The sequence below is a fragment of the Chenopodium album genome, chromosome 17 (assembly GCF_948465745.1).
Source record: "Chenopodium album chromosome 17, dcCheAlbu1.1, whole genome shotgun sequence".
NCBI lineage: Eukaryota > Viridiplantae > Streptophyta > Magnoliopsida > Caryophyllales > Amaranthaceae > Chenopodium > Chenopodium album.
Genome location: NC_137850.1, coordinates 22,761,014 through 22,781,730, shown reverse-complemented (window position 1 = coordinate 22,781,730; position 20,717 = coordinate 22,761,014). Strand labels below are relative to the sequence as shown.

General features: G+C 42.0%; 1 non-coding gene across 1 annotated transcript; it reads left to right on the top strand.

The window, feature by feature from the left end:
- Window positions 1–16,312: 16,312 nt before the first annotated feature.
- On the top strand, window positions 16,313–16,417 carry LOC145590297 (small nucleolar RNA R71). The gene has a single exon (XR_014101933.1). It is a non-coding gene; the product is annotated as a small nucleolar RNA R71 (small nucleolar RNA).
- Window positions 16,418–20,717: the final 4,300 nt, after the last annotated feature.

The window sequence follows — 20,717 nt, the reverse complement described above, 5'->3', positions numbered from 1 at the left end:
AGAGAGTTGTGGGATTTGGGACTTTGGGTGGGCATGGCTCAGGTGGCGGGGTGGTGCTGGTGTTGCATCTTAGGTGGTTAGTTTGTTTGTGATGGTGGGAAGGTGGTTAGTTTAGTGGTGATGTTCATGGTGGTTGAATGAAGGGGGGTGAGGTGGAAAAAGAAGAAAAAATTAAACAAAAAAATTTATGCAATGTGGGATTATTTTGAAAAGATGTGTCAAAGGTGGGATTATTTTTTTCAATTTTTTCTAAATAATATATCTAATAAGAGAGATTTAAGAGTAGACATTAATAAATGAATTTAAATTCCCAAAAATAAATATTATATAAGTCAGTTCATTTAAAGTAACTTCATTTTAATTGACTATTATATTTTTAAGTCTTATTATTATGAATCTGTGCATTGCACGCGGCAAAAACTAGTGGAATAAGAAAAATAAAATGAAAGAGATAGAAATATTATTAACTAAAATATAAGGAATCAATTATATACTACTAAAAGCAAATCTAAAGAGACACTTGACAATGTACTATTAAAAAATTTTCCGCCAAAATTACTTAATAAAAAAAGGAGATATTATATTAAAATAAGATTGCATTTAGATTATGACTTTTATTTTATAAAATCTGAAGTAAACTTCCTGAAATATCAACTTGCACATTATAACTATTACATATTTTAATGTTCTCTCACATGTTACTGTTTTAATTGATTTCATGCGTTTTAACACATGATCAATCGATTAAATCTTTATATATATAACTATTATATTTTTATTATAATTATCAAAGTCCGTACATTGCGCGGGGTTTAACCTAGTAACCAATAAAACTAAGAAATTTAGAAACATAAATATACTAAAAGCCACTAAAAGTTACAGAAATACTTGAATTAAGAAATAAATAAAGAAAACGAAAAATTCATTTTAATAAACCTAACTATGGACGATTTATCTAGAATAATCTCAACTAAGAATTATTATTTAATAATTCCAATTTTGATATGTCTTTGCCTCAATCAGTCTCAATTGATCAACGACCTATTATAACATGTAAACATGACACGCGTGTAAACAAGTAATTGGTTTAATATATAAAAAACCCCCAAAATTCCCTACCACCCTTTCCCCACCTTCAAACCCTAGCCCACCCCTAACCTTACAAGAAACCAGCTGGCCACCCCCCTTAATATTGAAATCGACCGACGCTCAACCACCCACTTCGACTCTCGGAACCACCCACCTAGCCCACCCTGACCCCCAAAACCACCAACTCAACCCACCCGACCATCAAAACCAAGCCTTCTCCTTTCCTTTGCCACCAAAAGCGCTCCTCCTCCCTTCCTCCACTCCGAAACGGTCGATTTCGAGGGTGGGGAAAGGGAGGAAGGGAGAGGGTTTGTTTTGAGGGTTGGGTTGGTGGTTGAGTTGGGTAGTTTCGGGGGTTTGGGTGGGTCGGATGGGTGGTAGAGGGTCAGCCGACCGTTTAGGTGGTAAGGGGGGTGGTGGTGGCCTTCCGTCTTTCGGTGAGGTCATTGGTGTGGTTAGGGTTTTTATGGTGGGGAAAGGGTGGCTGGGAAATTTTGGGTTTTTTTTTTATTTATTGTATATAATTTAATTTTGGACAAATCACATGTTAACAAATGGCCATTAAAATTAAAAAAAAAAATTCTTTCATTAGGTATTGGTCATTGAATTGGGATTGATGGAGGATAACAAGTATCAAAGTAAGGATTATTAAATAATAATAATTAGTTGGGATTATTCTAAGTAAATCGCCCATAATTGGGATTATTAAAATGAATTTTTCCTAATAAAAATAAGAAAACTAGAGAAACTCAGGCTAAAATTAGAAAAATTATTAGAAACTAATTCGAAAACGGCTAGAAAATACCCTAAATTGTGATGAAATATCACTTATCAGTAATCGCTCCCCCAACTTCATCTCCACCTCCACCCCAACATACTCTACCCCGACATACTCCAACCTATCCTTGGAAGCGGTAGCCTGGTCATCATTTTTAATAGTATCCCTAACTAGACCAACAATCTACTTCAACGCTAAAGCCCCCCCCCCCTCTTCATTGCAATGTCCGAGGTGCATCCAATCTAAGAAATCGAATCCAAATTGGAACCTTAGATAGAACTCTAGCCCTTAGATCAATCCTAGGATCCCATTCCTTCATAACAAGATGTTTCCCATCAAATAGAATAGGTCCTGCAATCATAGCTTGATCCTTCCCCTTAGTAGTGTGGAATCTCACCATGAACACCCTAGTTGAGATAAGTGAAATTTATCAATTCTATATTTCCCCCAAACACGTTTAATGAACTCATTTACAATAGAAAAATTAGGTTACCAAGACAAAATATAGCCTATAATAGTAGATCCCCCAAAAATCAATCCTCCATTTTTATGCACACCTTAAAACTAATAGAAAAGTTAGTATGATTAACATTATGAGCACAGTTGGTCATTCTTTAACCGTCATCAACATTCGTCTTAACAAATAATTGTAATACCCTGTATTTTTATATGTATATTAATTTAAAACATTATTTAAATAAATCAAAATGAATTATTTATGGTATTTTAATAATTTAAAAAGGTTTATTTTAATAAAAAGTCCATTTTCATTTATTTAATTACTTTGGAAATATTTTATTTTTATTATTTGTAAACTTTGGGGCATAATTATTTATAAAGGGAAGTTTTAAGGTCAATGGAATTTTAAAGAAAGTCAATGACTATTTTGAATAGGAGAAGGAATCATTAAGGGTAGAAAGAGAGTTTTTTAAATATTTCGCCACCACCACTTTCAACCGGCCGACCACGGTCGCCAGCAGCAATCGACAGTGTGGAGGGCGGCAACATCCCTGTCCGCGTGCGTGCGATTGTGTTAAAAAAACTCTCTCTCTCTCTTGTTTTAAATATTCCAATAGTGATTAATTATTGATTTTTGGTGGGTGTATGATTTCATGATTTTTTAATTATGATTAATATGTATATAATTTTCTGATTTAGTTTTTGAATTAAAAAGCCCAAATTGAAAACCCTAGGTTTCTAAATTAATGTTTATTGATGGAATTTGATTGTAGTTGGTTAAAACTATAGCAATTAATGTTTTTAAACAAAATTACAGCAAGTTTATAAGTTTTTATAAGGATTTTTTGACTTTTACCACCAAAAAAGCAAAAAATTATTTTTTACCACCAAAACTTCTAAAACTTTTATTTTACCACCAAATAAAAAATTAAAAATTGTTTTTTACCACCAGTCGTAAAAAACCTAACGGAAATTTTTAAATTCTTCGATTTCCGTGTCAAACATATGCTCTTTAGGGGTTTTGGGGGGCATTTTGGCCCTTAGGGTCCAATCTGAGGTCATAATTGAAAAAAATTATCGGAAATTCCTCGTTTTGCGTGTTTAAAATACCTCAATTTGCGTGAAACACGCAAAACGAGGCATTTCCGATCATTTTTTGTCAATTCTAACATCAAATTGGATCCAAAGGACCAAAATGCCCCCTGAAACTATAAAGAATATGTTTTGTGCACGAAATTCAAAGAATTTTTTTTAAACCGTTAGATTTAACGGTTTTCTTGACGTTAGGTGGTAAAAAACAATTTTTAGAATTTTTTTTTGGTGGTAAAATAAAAGTTTTAGAAGTTTTGGTGGTAAAAAATAATTTTTTTGATTTTTTTTGGTGGTAAAAGTCAAAATTTCTTTTTTATAATGATGGAATTTTTATATAAACACTAGAATTATGCATTACTAGAAAAAGGCTAAATAGCGACGGAATCGTTTCGACGGACCTAGAATTTCATCGCAAAATTCAAAATTTCCGACAGAATATTAACTGTCTGAATAATCCGACGGATTATTCGAAATCTGATGCTAATTTTGTCGGAAAATTTAACGAAAGAAAATTCCGTCGGTGGATAGCGATCGTGTGTCAAATGAGGGTAAAACTCGGTTTTTAGATGAAAAGGAACTCGAGTGTGCTCATTTGTTTGTGTTAAGAAACAACGGCATTCTTGGTGAGTACGAAAGATATATATGTTTAAGAATGAACTGTATTTAAAGTTATGAACAATTAAAATGATTGCAATATTCATATAGCTCGTGTCATTGACCTACTAGGAAGTTTGAGGACTACATTGTTAGTACTCGACCTTATTTGCATAGTGGAGAAGTCATGGAGAAATGCAAACTGAATTCCTTGATTGGTTTCATCACAAGGTGATAGAAACGTTATAACCTTGACATAATTTGGACGCATGTGAATGAAAAATGGTTCTTAAAACTAAGTTAGTTGGTCTTTTATTGTGATTTTAAATCATAGACACCTAAAATTGCCTAATATTGACATGTTAGGAGGAAGAATGAGTTCATTTGATAAGAAATGAAGAAAATAGGCTAAGCAGAATTCATTTAGGCCTTATTTGGATGATTTTGGATGAAAATGGTTCATGAAACTAAGTTAATACGTTTTTTTTTTTTTTTTTTTTTTTTTTGTGATTCCAAGTAATATACACCTTAACCTACTTCATAGTGAAATTTTAGGACAATGAATGAGTTGATTTGCTAAGAAATGAAGAAAATGGGAAAGGTAGAAGTCATTTAGGCCATATTTGGATGCATGTGTGATCGAAGGTTAATAGGTCGTTGGTCTACAACCCTAATCAAATTAGAAATTTATAATACCTAAACTTACACCAAATTAGTTAGTGGTAAGTATAGGGTCAAACCACGAAGACTAAGTGTATCAATCTATGCTAATTAGACAACTAGGAAAGGTTTTGAGTAAGAGAAAGATTCAGCTAAACACAACTTAGAGCAAACAACTAAAACTAGGGAAAGTGGAATCCAATTACATCAATGCATTCAACAACAACATTGCAATTAGATGAAAATGACCTCAATTAGGAACAATCAACACATTCAACTCACTCTCGCGCAATTAAGCATGCTAATTATCCTACTAAACTAATTCACTCTCGTGCAACTAGCCTAGCATAGGTATGGAAGAATTTAGACTCTCACACAACTCACTTTCGCACAATTGATTGAAAATTTTTTGAGGTTGTTTTTGTCCCTCGGGAGAGTTACAGCTTGAAGACTGGTCCAGCGGCGCCTGTACTTGCAAAACAACGGAGACTCCGGTTGGTTGGAGCTCCGCCTCTGACGATCAAGTTAGAACGCGTTGGAGAATGTAATGAGTGTGGAAAAGTAAAGATGGATCTTCTCAGATTTCGAGATCAGGTGTTTTCTCTGATGTAAGAGAATGTAGGGTATGCTGTTATGAATTGTAGGTGTCCCTAAAATGGGGAAAATCTCCCTATTTATAGGGTCATTGGTAAATGTGCCCCTAATTAGGTCACTCTGACCTAATTCTGTTGGGCTACGCCGAATTACGGTTTTCTCGGGATTTGGGCCCTTGAAGGCCGCCTTTTTTCCCAAATTCTGGGAATGACATGTGTTAAAGGGAGATTGGTCCAATTTGGACGAATCTAGGGTTGACACGTGTCACCACCTGGTTGGACCACGCGACATGGGTAAAATTACACAAAACATTTGCCCCTCATAAATGTGACGTGGCACGCCACGTAGCATCTGTGACATGTGTCACTCAGCCGCACTCTTTTTTTTATTTTTTTTATTTTTTTTAACTGTGAAATTTAACTTTTCACATTCCGGGTAAATTACAAAAACACCCCTGCATTTACCCCTCTATAAATACAAGGTTTACCCCCTTACTTTTGGACGTTTTCAAAAGTTTCTTAGAGAGAGAAAGTCAAAGCATTCTAGAGAGAGAAGCTCTGACCACCGTCTATGTTAAAACACAAACTTTCGCTTTTCCGCCTGCCCAGCCGGTTTAGCAACCGCTTGTACCATATACAAGCAAGATCACTCTCAACCAGCCTACTGTAGCCGGTCAACGCTTGACCCCTTCTAGAGTCAAATTCTAAAGGTACCGTCTCTACCTCCTTTAGCTCATTCTTACTCTTTCCGTTTGTATACTTTCATTCAATAAATGGACTCATCACCAACACACATGGCACGACCTAGGTCAGTAGTCAGCCGGTCTCCTGGTACGGCTGAGTCTAGGACTGGGAGTGCCGGCTCTAGGTGCATGGAGCAATTTTGTACATCCCCCAACCGACCGTCTCTGTGTCTGTGCAGGACACAATGGCTAAAACTAAGCAAACAACCATTAGACGACGGAGAAGAGACGGTACATGGGAAGTGCCGTCTGATGAAGTGACCCCGGTTGAGGGGGAAGAGATGAAAGATGATTCGGGAGAGTATTCCCCGTTTGGGATCCCTAGGACACCTAGTGATACAATTTTAGATGAAGCTGAGGCTAGAGATGGCGAGGAAGCTGTCTCTCAAGTTGAACTAGAGGAGGTTGGCCCCGAAGACAGAGACGGGGAGGGATCTGCGTCTGACTCGGGGTCAGACGGTGAAGAAGTCTCTCGGGGGAAACTCCGCCTCAGGGTCTAGCTCTAAGGATAGCAGCGATGCTCCTCTATCCCCGCTTGAGGATAGTGAGGTTGAGGAGAGGAAGAAATGGGAAAAGAAGGCAGACCCCTTCGAAATCCACGTCTCTGCCAAAGAGAGAGAAAGCATGGTGAAGGGGCTTAAAGATTTTAAACTCAAACGGCCCGTGGGGGAAGGATATACGATCCGAGTGCCGCCTGAGTTAGGCACCGTCTCTTGGAAGGACGACTAGGAGAACGCCAATGCCTACTTTGGCTGTTATGAAGCGGCATTTCTAGCTGGCCTCCGGTTCCCCCTCCATGATGTTGTGAAGGCCATCTTGCGAGGCTATAGCCTAGGTGTCTGGCAGTTAACCCCAAACTCATGGGCCAACATCCTCGGATACGTTGCCGCCTGCGAGATGCAGGGTCTGAATCCCGGCTGGGAGGCTTTTTCACACATGCACTACCTTAACCGCAGCTCAGGCGGTTGGAGGGCGTGGTACACTCTGACCACTTACCCGAAATATCAAATGATCTTGGACAAGGTATCCAAGTATGATAACTGGAAGCACCGGTTCTATCTACGGTCTTCCCCTACCCGGCGTGAAAATTTTGAACTTCGCCGGTATAATAAGAAGCCTGACCTTCTTGGTCAGAAATGTGCCCTCCCCCGGATTCCAGAGGAAGACTATGAGAGAATCATAGAACCGGGGTTTTTTGAACTTGACACTGAGACCCTCTCAACCGGGGACATAATAAAGGTTCCAAGGAATTGGATACCCATGAGTGCATGGCTGAGGGACGAGGAGTTCTTGTCCGCCTACGGGTTGAGCACAATGTTCACAAAGCGTATGTTTACTGCGCACCCGGCAATTTGCCGTTTGTACTATTGCTCTACCAATTAATGATGCCATTGAACTGAGTCTGTTTGTTTATTTTTTGCAGAAGAGGCTTTGAGGATGCTCCCCGAAGACAAGACCCCCAAACGGTCCTTCGCCCAAATTCGCAAGAACTTGGCGGAGGCTAAAGCTGCTGAAATAAAAGCCAAGGTAAGAACCCGTCTGGCCCTTTGCTTCGACATTCACTAGAGCAGATTTGCCGGTTGCGTGCTTAATAAGCAATTTCATTTGCAGGGTGGAGAGGTTCCCAAATCCCTCAGCAAGCTGTTCAAGCGAGGACGAGACGACATCGCCTCCACTCCTGCTAAGTCTTTAAAGACTTTGTCCGCCCAGACGGCTCTAGATGCTTCATTTGGAAAAAATCGCCTGCGCATCGGGGGGAAAAACGTCACACTTGGAGGCTTCGGACTTGGCCAGGGGTGCTCTGACTCCATCCGGCCTCTCTGCGCTTGTAGGTGATGTAAACCTGCAGGCTTCTGAAGGTACATATAATCCTTTCGAAACATCGCCCGAGCTTGGCTGGCCCTTGCGAGTGAAATCTCATTCTCAAAAGACCTCTTCGTCGGACAGCTGGCAACAAGCTGGTGCTGCCTATATAGCTCACTCACCCACTATTACATATGGTGCAGATCAACCCCCCCGATGGCCGGACGTGTAGGCGCATGCCAAGGCCATGCTTGTAGTCGTCTCCAGGAAGGAGAAGGACGCCATTCCAGGCATAGAGACGTTCAACCTGGAACGCATCTTGACCCTTCTATTTGAGGTATGACTCTTCTCAAAAATAATAAGTATACTTTCGCCTGTATTTTTTACACCATTTGTGTCTGCAGGCTATGCTAAGGGTTGATGGGCTCAAGCGGCCATACACTCGGAAGAGAGAGGAGGTAAAAAGAACTAATAAATCGGCTAGGGATTCTGAAGATGTTGCACAATATCAATGTACAATAATGAACTTGAATCTAAAGTCGTGGAACTGAAATAGGCGGAGCAAATCAAGAGCCTATCTGCAGCTCTGGAGACTGCCAAGAAGAAGGCCAGTGATGCTGAAACCTCCCTCAAGAAGGCTCAGGATGACCTCAAGGCTCTGCGGGGTATTGCCCAGGAGAACACTGATCTCAAGGAAGATGTTGAACGTCTGAAGAAGAATGTAGAGCAGGTCCAGATGAACATCAAGGCCACCATTGAGGCGGAGCAAGACCGCCTTATTGCTGAGAATGAGGCCAACTCAGACACCTGGATGAAGATTGCATGGGATGCGCTTTATTTGGGAAGGAGTATGGTATTTGGGCACTGGCTTTCCAATACGCTGAGGATGTAGTGTATAGGAGAGAGCAAGGACTGCTAGAGCCTGAATCATTCGAAGCCTGCTAAGAAGCTTCCTGGACCCAAGCGGTTGAGCTCCCTTCTGAAGAGGAGAACAAAGAGCATGCGAACCACCCTAGGCAGAAGTAGTTTTCAGCGGCAGTATGCCAAATTTATATCTTCCGGCCTGTGAGCCATGTATTTGAATGTTTTAATCAACAATTTTTTTTCTTATCCTTTTCGGATAATAATTCGGTTCAACATTTCCCCCGGTTTTTTGTGGTCGGGTTTAATATATGAGTACCGACTGAGTCGGTTATGCATTTTTGAATTAAAATTTGCACTTAGATTTTGCTTATATATATGCCTAACTCAATAAGAGCATGCGGCATGTATCATCTGGTTGTACTTGCCCCTGGGCGGCTGTGTGGTTGGTTTCAGTACCTTGCCGATTGATTGGCTTAGGAACTTTTGATACTTTAAAGAGTATGGGAAGGTCCTAAGTCAATCAATCACAGTAGTGATTGCCCCAAACCAATCGCACAGCCGTCCAAATACTCAAGCAGGCAGCCGTCATGCCAGGCGATGGAACTGATCAGTTGCGCATTATCTCCTCCGCCTGGGGTATCTGCAATCCATTATACTCAATGTCCCTTTGCCCCATTGGGGGAACTTGTATAATTTCGTTGAATAATCTAAGTTATAACTTCATTCGGCAACCAACTGATGTCACTAGACATCCGGCTTTTGAGCTTAATCATTCTTTAGATTATTTTGGTCAGACGGCTATGAGTTGACCAATTAGGTTGTTTAATCTTTGCCGTCTGCATGAGTATGTGTAGAGCACTTGGTTACCCGGATGGGAGATACTCTTTGCGACGATTCCACCCGAATGGGCGTCGCCGGATGCCTTACTCATGTTAGAGCAGACGATTTATAAAATAGAATATCATCCGGCCATTGGCCTTATAGTTTGAATATTAATTTAGCACTAAGTTTTTAACTTAGTTTAGTTCATTCAGCTGACCGTCTGCGCATTGCTCAGGCGACATTTTAACACTACGCATGTATATATATGAGTTAAATAACAGAATTGAAAACAAAAAGCAGCTTTTTCATTGATGAGCTTTTCATTTACAAAAAATTTACAAATCTCAGAAGTAGTACTTTTTCAAGTTGTCTATATTCCAAGTTCTGGGCAGCCGTCTGCCGTTTGGAGTTTCCAGGCGGTAGGTGCCATTTCTTACTTCCTCATAGATCCGGTAGGGGCCTTCCCAATTAGGAGTTAGCTTTCCTTGCTCATTGGCCATACCGGTTGCCTCCATTTTTCATAACACAAAGTCCCCAACTTTCAAGGGCCGTTTATGCACTCTTTTGCTGTAAGCACGGGTCATTCTCAGACAGTAAATCTCACGGCGCAAGGCGGCATTACCCCTGCGCTCTGGGAGTGAGTCCAATGCTAGCTGCATGGCCTCCCAGTTTTCCTTTTCATCGTATAGCATGACTCGTGGAGTCGGCTCATAGTGCTCGATGGGCAAGACGGCTTCAGCACCGTAAACCACGAGAAATGGGGTTTAACCGGTTGCCCCTTTTTTAGTTGTCCGGATGACCCATAGGACATGAATCAATTCTTCTGCCCATAAGCCACCGACTCTCTTAATTTTCTTTTTTATGCCGTCTGAGATGAGTTTGTTGAAGGCTTTAACCTGGACGTTTGCTTGAGGCTGGCCGACTGATGCAAAATAATGTGAGATCCCTTGATCTCCTAACCAAGTTTTGAGTTGAGGCATTTTAAACTGAGGACCATTATCAAACAACATAGACATAGGTACCCCAAACCGGGGTGATGATGTTCTTCCAAATGAAAGAGATGACATCCTTTGTCTTGATGCTCTTGACTGCCTCTGCTTCCACCCACTTGGTGAAATAATCCACAGCCACTTGAATATAGCTCTTTCCGCCTGGCGCAGGCGTGTAAGGACCTAGAATGTCCATGCCCCATTTAGCAAACGGGAACGAGCTGTGGATTGCTATCAGGTTAGTTGCCGGCTGATGGATGAGCTTGCCAAATACTTGGCACTTGTCACACTTTCTAACCATCTCCATGGCGTCTGCCTCAAGAGTGGGCCAGAAGTAACCTTACCGCCTGGTCCTGACAGCTAAGGTACTGCCACCTATGTGAGAGGCGCAATATCCCGAGTGCAATTCTTCGAGTACTTCTTTCCCCTTTTCTAGGGTAACGCACTTCAACAAAGGTTTTAGGAAACCCGCCTTGAAGAGCTCTCCGTCTTTCATCTCGAAGTTTGCAGTACGCTTCTTTAATACGGCCGCCTCCTGGGGTGAATCAGGAAGCGTACCATCTGTAAGGTATGCCCGGATGCCATCCATCCAGGTAGAGCTTGGGTCAAGCACTCCAATGGGTTCCTCGTCAGATATACTCCGTTTTTCCATAACTTCTCAGAAGACTGACCGAGGTGTATTACAAGAGGCAGAGGATGCCAATTTTGACAGAGCATCCGCCTGGTTGTTTTTAGACCTGGGCACTTGACTTAGATGAAATTCTTCAAGTGTCCCGGCCTCAGCTTTGACCGCCTGCAAGTATTTGATCATTGCCGGATGGGTGGCTTCATAATCACCATGGTATTGGCTAACGACTAGCTGAGAATCTGAGCAGGCATCTGTTTTTGTTGCCCCTGCCGCCTTGCACATGCGGATTCCGGCTAGCAGGGATTCATATTCCGCCTCATTGTTTGAGGATTGGAACTTGAACCGTAGTGCATATTTGTATTTGTCTCGTTTAGGAGACTGACAGATTATACCTGCACCACATCCGTTCATAGTAGAGCTCCCGTCTACATACACTTTCCAAACTTGATCAAGGTTGTCCGGAGCAACCGGCCTTGTCATTTCGACAATGAAGTCGGCAAACGCCTGACCCTTCACTGCCTTTCTTAGTTCGTAGGTGGTTTCAAGACTTTGCATTTCAATAGCCCATTTGAGCATTCTGCCAAATGACTCCAAGGTTGTCATTGGCCGCTTGAGGGGTTGATTTGTATAAATCACCACCGGATGTGCCAAGAAGTAAGGCTTCAACTTCTTAACAACCATGTAGAGAGCAAGGCCAAATTTTTCAACCATGGATTACCGGAGTTCAGCATTTCTAAGTACATGGCTAATGAAATAGACCGGGAGCTGAATGCCGTCTCTCTCAGCAAGTAGAACGGCACTGAGGGCATAATCTGAGACAGCTAGGTACATGTAAAGCGTCCCCTTTGGAAAAGGGCTAATAAGCCTTGGCAAGGAGTGTAAATGTTCTTTCAATTTTTGAAAGGCCACCTCAGCATCTTCCCCCCATTCGAATCTAGTCTTCTTCTTGATTGCTTGGAAGAAGTAAAGGCATTTATCACCTGATTGGCTGAGGAATATCCCAAGCGCAGCTAGACAACCGGTAAGCCTCTTAGCTTCCTTGACAGCACAGGGTGACTTCATGTCAATCACCGCCTGTATCTTCTCGGGGTTAGCCTCTATCCCCCTTTGATCAACACCAAAAACACACTTCTTGGGATTTAACATGACCTTATGCCGCTTGAGTGTGGTGAAGGTCTCTCGGAGATCAGCAAGGTGATCCGTCTGTAGCTTGGATTTGACTATCATGTCATCAATATACACCTCTACATTTCTCCCAATCTGATTAATGAAGACTGTATTAATCATCCGTTGGAAAGTAGCCGGCGCATTCTTCAAACCAAACGGCATCATTGTATTACAGAATAACCCCTGATCAGTGACGAAGGCCGTCTTCTCTTAATCTTTTTTCCACAGTGGTATCTGGTGGAAGCCGGAGTAGGCATCCATGAAACTCATCAAGGCATGCTCGGCTGTAGAGTTGACCAGACTGTCGATCTTTGTAAGCAGGTAACTGTCCTTTGGACACGCCTTGTTCAAGTTAGTGTAATTTACACACATGCGCCAAGTACCATTCGGCTTCTTTACAAGCACCACGTTCGCAACCCAATCAGGGAAGTTACATGGCCGAATGAACCCGGCGTCTAACAGCTTTTTGACCTCGACGGATGCCGCCTGCTTGCCGTGATTTCTTTTCTTTTGCCGGATGGGCTTCTTTTTAGGATCCACGGCGAGCTTGTGGACAGCGAGATCCGGGCTGATGCCTGTCATCTCTTCCACTTCAAAGGAAAAAATGTCTTTGAATTCTTTTAGCAAGAGGTGCAAGTCTGCACCCAACCTTTCAAAAGCAGCCGTCCCCACCTTAACAGTTCGCTTCGGACGACTGTCATCCAGAGGAATATCAATGTGCTTACCAGCCGGTTGGGGACGGAGCTCATCTTCCGTTCCCCGGTCAGTGATTGCTATTTCTTTTCCTTCTTCACCTTCACCAGCTGGTCAGCTTTTCTTTTCTTTCCGGCTGCTGGTTGGGGTGAATTAGAGTCCTTGACATCGTCAAGGTCTATTGGCTCCTTCGGCTGACCGGCTGCAGCAGCCGTTGGTTTGACGTATGAGAGATAACACTCCCTTGCCGTCTTCTGATCCCCGTTGAGGGAGCCAACAGAGCCATCATCCTTTTCATACTTGAGCAGCATGAGAGCTGGGATGATGACGGCCTTGCACACGTTAAGAGAGGGTCGGCTAAGAATGTTGTTATAGGCGGTCAGCTCTTTAACCACCAAAAATCGGACGATCATATGTCGCCCTTTTCCCTTCTGCCACAGCTGGATGGGTAGATCAATTTGTCCGACTGGGTGCACGACCCCTCCCCCAAAGCCAATTAGTGGATAGGAGACGTCGCGCAGGTTGTCGAGCTTATATCTTAGCTTGGACAGACACTTGTAGCTGATGAGGTCAGAGGAGCTACCAGTGTCAATAAGGATCCGACCAACCAGCTGGTTGGCGACCTTACATTCAATGACGACCGGGTCATCATGCGGTCGGCGGACTTTGCCCCGATCCTTCTCAGTGATGAGGACGTTTGGGAATGTTCCACTGGTGGACGCCTGTCCATCATCAACTGAGTGGATCATCTTCTTCAGATGATCCTTGGTGCCCCGAATGGTCTGGCCACCACATGCGAATTCGCCTGCTATAGTGTAGACCGGATCCTTGTTGGTGTCCGAGCTACTAGTAGGCTAGACAGTCTTAGAAAAATATCCCGGATTCGTCTTGGTAGTCACTTTAGACTTCAAGACATAGGACTTCAGCAAGCCCTTATTAGCCAGACGGTCCAACGTCCGCTTGAGACTGTAGCAGTCATTGGTGTCATGGCCGACTTCCTCATGGAAGTGACAGTATTTATTCTTATTCCGCGACTGGACGGAACTCTTCAGTGGATTCGGCTTCTTAATGGTCAGTCGGTCCTTTATCTCCATGAAGATGGAGTGGCAGTCTTTATTGAATTCGTACCGAGAGATGTACGGCTTGAATTCTTTCTTTTTCTTTTTGGACGACTGATTAGGCTCATCAACCGCCCAAACTTCTTTTCTCTTTTTTCTCTCTTCAGCTTTCTGAGCCGGCTGAGCAGACCGACTCTCTTTTGGCTTGTCAGACTTCTTAGAGTCCGACTGATGGCTGGACGAGCAAAGGTAGGTAGCTTGAATAAATCTTTTCGCCTCTATCAACGCCTCTTGAAGGGTGAAAACCCTCTTTCGGACAAGGTCGAACTTAAAGGTCGACCCATCCTTTAAACCCTTGAAGAAGTTTGAATAGGCTACCTCGTCAGACAGCCCCTGAATCTGGATTCTCACCAGATTGAACCGTCTGACATAGGAGCGAAGACTTTCTCTCTCTCCCTGCCGTATGGTGCTCAAGTCAAGACTTGTTTTCTTGGCAGGGATGTTCATTGAGAAGTTTGAGGCAAACAGGAAGACAAGCTTCCTAAAGCTGTCAATACACCCGGCTGGCAGGTTGCCGAACCATTGTTGGGCTATGCCCTTCAAGGTTGCCGGGAAGCATCGGCACCACATAGTATCCTCCAACCCCTGCATGTGCATAAGGTTGGAGTAGGCCATGAGGTGGTCCTTCAGGTTGGAGGTACCATCTTAGGCACCTACCAACACATTTTTAACCTTGGCCGGCTGTGCCGCCTCAGTTATCTCCTTGGTGAACGCAGAAGTTTGTTCACCAAGTTTGAGCAGACGGAGCTGCTAGTCCAAAGGTTGGACATTGTATGCCGCCTGCCCTCCGAAGAGGGCCGACTGCATGAAATGAGGGGAATACGGGCCGTATACCATCTGAGGCACATACGGGGCATTCCCGATCATTTGAGGGCCGGAGTGGACGGACTTTCCGCCTGTATGGATCTCATGCAAGGATTGAGTATTCCTTATAGATGTATTTTTGAAGTTGTTTGGAAAGCTCGAGGTAGAGGCTGACTCAGACAACTGCTGATTCCGATTTTGCTCGATGATATGTCGAGCATCAGTGAAGGTTTTCTGGCTGCCATCTTGTTGAACTGCACGAATGATCTTCCTTGTGCCCGTCTTGGGCAGAAGGATCTTTGTCCAGTCCAGGGAAGGCGTAGTCTTATCCTTTGGATGCGGAGTAGGCTGCCTATCTCTGACTGACTTCTTCCTTGCATCTCGAGGAGATTTTTTGGCCAACTGACTCTTGCTAGAGCCAGCCGTCTTCTTTTCGATCAGGTCCTTGATCTCACCCTTGAAACTTGACATGAATTTCATGAGCTCGTCTCGGGTTACTGGAGCCTGACCTCCGGTAGTACCAGGCGGTGGTCCAGCAGACCTGCTGGTACTGACTTCGTTGTTTACTTGTTCCAGCTTGTCTCTAGAACGGATGTGCTTGGCAATGAGTGATCCATCAGGGGCCACAAAAGTTTTGACGTCCACATCGTGGTCGTCTTCATGGTCTGTGAAGACCTCCCCATCAATCGTAAGGCGGCTGGGGTTTGGCGGTGGTACAGACTCTTGAACCATCCTTGGGGTACTCTCCCCACAGACGGCGCCAAATGTTTTGGGGTTGTTTTGTCCCTCGGGAGAGTTACAGCTCGAAGACTGGTCCGGCGGCGCCTGTACCTGCAAAATAACGGAGACTCCGGTTGGTTGGAGCTCCGCCTCCAACCATCAAGTTAGAACGCGTTGGAGAATGTAATGAGTGCGGAAAAGTAAAGTGAGATCTTCTCGGATTCCGGGATCAGGTGTTTTCTTTGGTGTAAGAGAATGTAGGGTATGATGTAATGAATTGTAGGTGTCCCCAAAATGGGGGAAATCTCCCTATTTATAGGGTCATTGGTAAATGTGCCCTTGATTAGGTCACTCTGACCTAATTCTGTTGGGCTTCGCCAAATTACGGCTTTCTCGGGATTTAGGCCCTTGAAGGCCGCCTTTTTTTCCAAATTCTTGGAATGACACGTGTCAAAGGGAGATTGGTCTAATTTGGACGAATCTAGGGTTGACACATGTCACCACCTGGTTGGACCACGCGGCATGGGTAAAATTACCCAAAACACCAAGAGTAGTTCTTCGCTACTTCTTCGATTGTTGCTTCGACTTGGTTTTGGGGGATCTTAATCAATTGTCCACCCGCCCCCGCATCCAAGTTAGCTCTAGACATAGGTTCCAATCCATCATAGAAAAATCGCATGAGTAAGCTTTGATTGTATTCATGATGAGGACATGCTTGTACCAATTCCTTGAACCTTTCCCAAGCTTCACTAAGACTCTTATCCTTTTCTTGTTCAAATGATGCAATCTTCCTCCTCATCTCAGTGGTCTTTTCCTCAGAAATGAACCTCTTCAAGAATGCCTTGACTATCTCTCTCCATGTTGTGAGAGAATTTGGCCTCACTTGCTTGAGCCACTTCTTAGCTCTACCCGAAAGAGATTGTCGAAATAGATGCATTCGGATGTACTCTTGAGAAACTTGATTGGTTTGAATCATGGCACATAACTCAAGGAATATATCAAGGTGCTCTATGGGATCTTCACTTGGAGAACCCGAAAATTATTCCGCTTGTACCATTCTTGTGTATTAGGGGTGAATGGTAAAGTTGGTTTTCGTGACGGGAAGCAAAATCCCTCCCGTGAGCTCATAATCCTCCGGATTTCCAAACTCACGAAACAAAACTTCATCCTCTTGTCCCGCCATTGCCTCACTTTGTGAACATGAAGAACAAGAGTCACTCCCACTATCAACATTAACATCAAGACCTCTTCCCTCTTCTTGATAAAGCCTACGGACTTGTCTCAAAGTTCGGTCGATCTCGTGGTCAATGTTATGTGAGGCTGGTCGTTGAGACCTCCTAAGCATCCACCAAAGCTAAACAAACAATTAGCAATGACTAGCAAGAGAATAAACAAACAAAAGCAAAATCAACAAATCCAATAATAACACAATAAAAGTGCAAAACTAGCCGTTTCCCTGGCAACGAGGACAAAATTTGATACTAAGGGAAATAGGTCGTTTACTACCTCCTCCTAGTAAAATTATATTTATACTCTTCACTACCCTAACACAAGTATAGGGGCAAGCAAAGGATCGATCCACGAGGAAAAAGGGGTTTTGCACAATCAAGGTGAATTATGAATCTATTGCGAAGGGGTATTTTGAATATTTTTTGTGTTTTTCAATAGTCAAACTACTAATACGACGAAATGAGAACAAGCAAAATAAGAAATTGAAAGCTAGAAGAATTAGAATAAGGGAAACAATGCTAGTGGGTATGGGGGTGTCAAACACGATCAAACAAAGATGGACAACGATGATTATCATTAAGAACATGCCATAGAATACTAAATTCTACTTAAAAACCTCACTCTCATGCCATAAAATAAGTCTTGATTACAATGATAAAACTTGAAGAATAAGCTACTTTCTCTCTCTAAAATACTAGGTTCTAATGTTGATTGAAAAATAGGATGATTACAAAGTTCAATAGGAAGGCTATTTATATGCATCACCAATCTAGCCTCTCATGAATGGGTACGAGAGCCATCTCTTCACATGCCGCGTCCTCTCATGAATAGGTACGGAATCGCCTAGCCCAGCAGGCTGCGCCCACGGCAGGAAACTGGAGAGGCCTCTCCAGCTGAAGAGAGGCCGCGGCCTGGGAACAGTGAAAATTGACCCTCGAAACGCCACGCCCGCGGGTGGCTGAGGAGAGGCATCTCCCAAGGCGCGGCTGGGCATCTACCGCAAAATTGAGGAAAGTCTAAGGCAGCGACCCGCGCCCGCGTCTCCTTGTTCGGCTGCAAGACCTCTCCTTGAGCCTCTCTTTCCTTTCCTTAGCTCCATATGCATCCATAGGCTTCATCAAAAGGGACCGAGAACCTATAGAATATCAAAGAAAACTAAGAAAACACAAGGAAAGGGAGAATAAAGAGGAAAAACACGAGAAAATACAAAACAACACAAAAACGAAGATAAAACGCCTTGAAAAAGCTAAAAAAAGTGCAAATGAGGGTGATTTGCACTTGTTTCCTAAAACTTAAGTTGGTTCTATTTGATGAAAACGTTTCCTAAAACTTACTTAAGTGGCCCTTTTATGTGATTTCAACCATAATAACTATGTAGTATTGAGATGTTATTAGAAATAATGAGTCCAATTGATAAGAAATGAAGAAATTGGGCAAAGTACAAGTCATTTAGGCCTTATTTTGTCCTATTTTGATGAACATTCTTTCTAAAACTTACTTAAGTGCTCCTTTTATGTGATTTTAAGTTATAGCCACCTATAAATATGTAATATTGACATGTTATAGGAAATAAAGAGTTTGTTACTGTAGACACCCGATTGTGTCTCCCCAAAAAACAAACCCAGTGATGAGTACTTTTCACCTCATTGATTTTCGAACGAAGTGAATGTGAAAGAGTCTCGTGATCCCTCTGTTTTTAATAAAACTGGTTCTTTATTGATGATCGTCATTTATGGCGCTCAAAAGAATAAGATTTAGGTTCATTTTCTTTATTTTCTTTCATCAGTTTCATATAATTCTTTTAGTTTTATTTAATTTTCCATTTTTTATAATTCACTTTAGTTCTCGATTGGTTTTTACGAGTTTTTCATATTTTTAGTTGATAATTCATAATTTTAGTTTTAGTTTTACCTTGCTACGCTTCCTCTCTTTGTTTTATTTGTGTTTTGTAGGTGAATAATCAAGTCCATTTGCTCATTTTGGGATTGCCATGTTCGCGGGCATCATCTCGAGTGCATTGATGATGGGGATGCTCGGGAGCGCGGAGTTTGATCAAGAGAGCGAAGGAACCAAAGCCTATGCATCGCACAGGGGTGCGTGCGCGCAGACCCAGCTGTGCGCGTACGCGGCTAGGCTATGCGTGCGCACGGCCTGTGCGGCCCTCTTCGCTCGATTTTTCTTATTTATAGCTTTTGACTTTCTTTTTGGAGGACGACTTAACTTTGTACTAGAGAGAGAATTTTTCCAGAAATAGTAGAGAGAGAAAGTAGAGAGAGAAGCTTAAGATTTACTTGTTTGTACTTGAATTTGATCTTAGATTTCAATTTGATCTTGAAATTCCTTCTTCAATTCAATGAATGTTTGTAAGATTTATTTCCCTTGATTTACTTTTAATGCAATTCCTTCTAGTTTCTTGGATTTGATTGAGATTACATTCCTTGTTTTAGAATTTGTTGATTGATTGATTTTCTTTGATTTAGCTTTAAATGAATATGAATTTGATTGAATTTGTTTTGTTTCTTAATTTCACCATGTTTAGTGAGTAGATTAGTTGCTAGGGAGAAGGGGAAGCATGCTTGATTGATGATTTTTGCTAGTTGATGATGCTAAACTAATTTGAATGGTGCAATTAAATTGGTTGACATAGTTGTGCATGTGATCAATTGGATTAGGAGTGATCAACCTATAAGATTAATCTAGATTGCATTGCAAATTTCAATGACATGAACCCTTGATTTGAGAATTGCTTTAATTGATTGAATTTGATTGTGATTTTCCTAGCTAGCCATTCATAGTGAACCCTAGCTTGGCTTATAGGAGATAGCCCTTGAATTCCTTTGATTGCATCTATTGTTTTTCCTTTGCAATGTTTGAATGGATTGAGTGATCCTTCAATTAGCATAATCATTAAGCTTGCATGTGGAACCTATATCCCTAGTGTTTAGTATATTGAATTTCTCGATTCATCTAGATTTCTTGATACCTTAGTTACCAACCGCATCTTCCCACAAACTTCGAAGTAGCTTGACCTAGGCTATAGCTTACACCTATTCATTCCCTTGGGTTCGACCCTTGACTTACCATATACTCGTATTAGGTTGGTCGAGTGTTTATAAATTTTCTTTGCCTCTAGGGAAGGGTAGAGAACGACCTACATTTTCCTCGTGCCATTTATGTTTTCAAAAATCTTTATTTTCGTATCCTATTTATGAAAAATGTCCAATTTAGTTTGGTTCGTGATATAGGTCCAATAATTGTGTAGTTGGATGAGGTTGGAAAAGAGCTTTCCAGAGATATATTATAAGCCCAATTCCGATGAATAATGAGGAGGTTATGGCCAAAATACTAAATTGGATCTTAAAATGAGTTTTATGGGCGACCCAATGATCAAGTGGAGGGTCCATTAATTATTATTCCTGAAGTCATTAGGATTTACTTTAATCTTCTAGAATAATCTATAAGGTTATTTTAAGTTATAAAGAAATTAGGATTAATAATTATATTTTTATTTGATTTAGAAAAGATAAAAGATTTTAGTTGAAATAAAACAAGTATTTTAAAAAAGATTTAATCTGATTTTAATGATAAAGTACAGACTCTAATTACCCAATTATATTGGAAAAAGGACTCCGTATAACAATTTTTATCATGCAGCACCATTGCGCTGCGACAGGTCCATCGCGTCGCGATAGGCCTATCGCATCGCGACAGAGCCATCGCGTCGTGATAGCCCTGTCGCGTCGCGATGGGAGCAGTTTTACTCTGATTGAAATTCAACCTTTTCTGATCGTTTTCTGACGATTTTTCTCTATAAATAGGGTCGATATTCCTCGTTTTCAAATCATCACCAATCATCTATTCTATTCTCTCT